Here is a 2,653-nt window from a genome sequence, read left to right as displayed (position 1 = left end):
TCAGGTTCCACCGATTCATTTAACAGGTACTTATGGAGCACTCTCTGTGTGACAGGCACTGCGCTGGGCACTGCAGAATCAGTAGCGACAAGGACAGACAAAACCGTGCCCTAATGGAAATTACGTTTGGAACTAGATGTTGAAATGGAAATTTGGGGCAAGGGTTCCAGGATGAAAGAGATACTCCATCTGAAGGAGGCTCCCAGGGCAGGAGCATGTGTCGCTTTGGAATGGACAGGCATGGCCTTGTGGTCAGGTGGCCTGGCTTCCAAAATTAGCCCTGATGCTTAACTTGCTGTGTGCCTTCGGGCAGGTAACCTAGCTTCTCTGAGCTGTAAAACAAGGTCAGTGACTTGGATTCCACAGGGCTGCAGGGGCATGAACGGGTCAGTGGTCACTTGGCACTGGCTTGTGTTCAGCTCATGGGAGACCCTTCACTGCTTCCCCCGCCCTGCTTCTGAGCTCAGTTTTCATCAAGTCCTGTGTCTGCAGTTTGATTTGAGGGCAGCAGGTACTCACCTGGCATTCCTGAGCCCCACCCCCATGGGCCTGTGTCTGCACCTCTCCCCCTGTGGGAGGATCTGAGTCACACCTTTGGGGATGGTGCAGCAATTTGCAAACCTGCCATCCATGTATTAGGTTGCCTGGTTCCTCTCACTGTGTCCCCAATGGTGCTTTTATTCTGCCAAACTAATAATAGGGTGAGAACAGAAGAATTTAGTTTTTTGAAATTCATTTAAAAAAAATCCACTTTTTTTTTTTTAATTTGGGGTTAGTAGATGCAAACCATTACAAAAAGAACGGATAAACAACAAGGATTTCTTGTATAGCACAGGGAAATATATTCATTATTCTGAGATAAACCATAATGGAAAAGAATATATATATATACAAATCACTTTGCTGTATAGAAGAAATTAACACAACTGTAAATCCACTATACTTCAATTTAGAAAAACACTGCAAGCTAGAAGCCTCCAAGGTATTTTTTTAGTAGGTGAATGGCTAAACAAACTGATTCATTGTACAATGGAACACTACAGAGTGATAAAAAGAAAAACCTATTGGGCCACAAAGACACAGAGAAACTTTATTTATTTATTTTTTCCATCATCTAGATTTTTTTCCACCATCAGAGGTGACCAAAGTACCCAAACTGCCTTGTATTTTTGAATACACTAGATGGGACCCCCAGAGGAATCTAAACATCAGGACTGAAAGTATTGTCAAACTGAAGGTCAAGTGCTAAGACTTAAAATCTTCTGGGTCAGTTGTGACTCCAGACAGGATCCAGAGAGTTCTAAAATCTCTTCTCTGGGTTTTATGGAGACTTTCTTTACCCTCTTGTGTTAGCCTCTTAAGGCACTGCGTCAGCCTTAAAAGGGCACTAGAAAGGGCGAAAGACACAGAGAAACTTTAAATGCATGTTGCTAAGTGAAAGAAGCTAGTCTGAAAAAGGCTATATACTGTAGGATTCCGACTGTATGACATTCTGGAAAAGGCAAAATCATGGAGACAGTAAAAAGATCAGTGGTTGCCAGAGTTGAGGGAAGGGTGGTATGAATTGATGGAGCAGAGGAGATTTTCAGGACAGCAAATCTATTTTGTGGTGGTTCAGACGGTAGAGAATCTACCTGCAATGCAGGAGACCCCAGTTTGATCCCTGAGTTGGGACAATGCCCTGGAGAAGCAAATGGCAACCCACTCCAGTATTCTTGCCTGGAGAATCTCATGGATGGAGGAACCTGGTGGGCTACAGTCCATAGAGTTGCCAAGAGCTGGACACAGCTGAGTGACACAACACACAAACCTATTCTGTACGATGTTATATTGGTGGATACACATTGTTACGTATTTGTACTGAACCCATAGAAGGTACAACATCCAGCCTGAAGCCGAATGTAAAGTATGAATTTTAGTTAAAATAATGTATCAATATTGGTTCAACAATTGTAACAAGTACAGTTGTAACACTGAAGCAAAATGCTAATTAAAGGGGGATCTAAGTGGGATTCTTGGGAACCCTCTGTACTTTACACTCAATTTTTACTCTAGAAAATAAGATCTATCAATTCAACATTTAAAGAAAAATAGAGATTCCCTTGGAAGAACACAAATCTCATGAGATGAGACACAGAGGGCCCTCTTTTGGGATTCTGGGTTGGAATTCTTGAGCTGAAGGAGGGGATTCAGTGGAAGATGGGACCACATTCTTAATACATTTGTGGCCAGAGCCCCGAACTCTGTGGCCTGTCCCAGCCCTGGACAGAGTCCTCTGCAGAGTTTAGAGCAGTATGATCAGTGGAGACATGGATTGAGCCACATATGGAACGGTAAATTCCTGTGCATGCATGCATGCTAAGTACCTTCAGTACTGCCTGACTCTTTGCAACCCCATGGACTGTAGCCAGGCTCCTCTGTCCATGGGATTCTCCAGGCAAGAATCCTGGAGGGGGTGGCTGTGCCCTCCTCCAGGGGATCTTCCTGACCCAGGGATCAAACCCGTGTCTCTTATGTCTCCTGCACTGGCGGCATGTTCTTTACCAGTGGTGCCACCTTGTAGCCGTCTGTAGTAGCCACATAAGAAAAGAGGAATAAATCAGCAATATTTTTTATTTAACCCAATTATCCAAAATATTATCATTTCAATATA

The 2,653-nt window shown here is 43.6% G+C and overlaps 1 non-coding gene across 1 annotated transcript; it reads right to left on the bottom strand.

The window, feature by feature from the left end:
- Positions 1-1,269: 1,269 nt before the first annotated feature.
- On the bottom strand, positions 1,270-1,388 carry LOC129550813 (small nucleolar RNA SNORA26). Its single transcript, XR_008684942.2, has one exon. It is a non-coding gene; the product is annotated as a small nucleolar RNA SNORA26 (small nucleolar RNA).
- Positions 1,389-2,653: the final 1,265 nt, after the last annotated feature.

This window comes from Moschus berezovskii, chromosome 21 (genome assembly GCF_049115385.1).
Source record: "Moschus berezovskii isolate FMDL1 chromosome 21, NW_MosBer_1.0, whole genome shotgun sequence".
NCBI classification, from domain to species: domain Eukaryota; kingdom Metazoa; phylum Chordata; class Mammalia; order Artiodactyla; family Moschidae; genus Moschus; species Moschus berezovskii.
The sequence above is the reverse complement of the archived record's forward strand: the minus strand, read 5'-3'. Positions and strand labels throughout refer to the sequence as shown.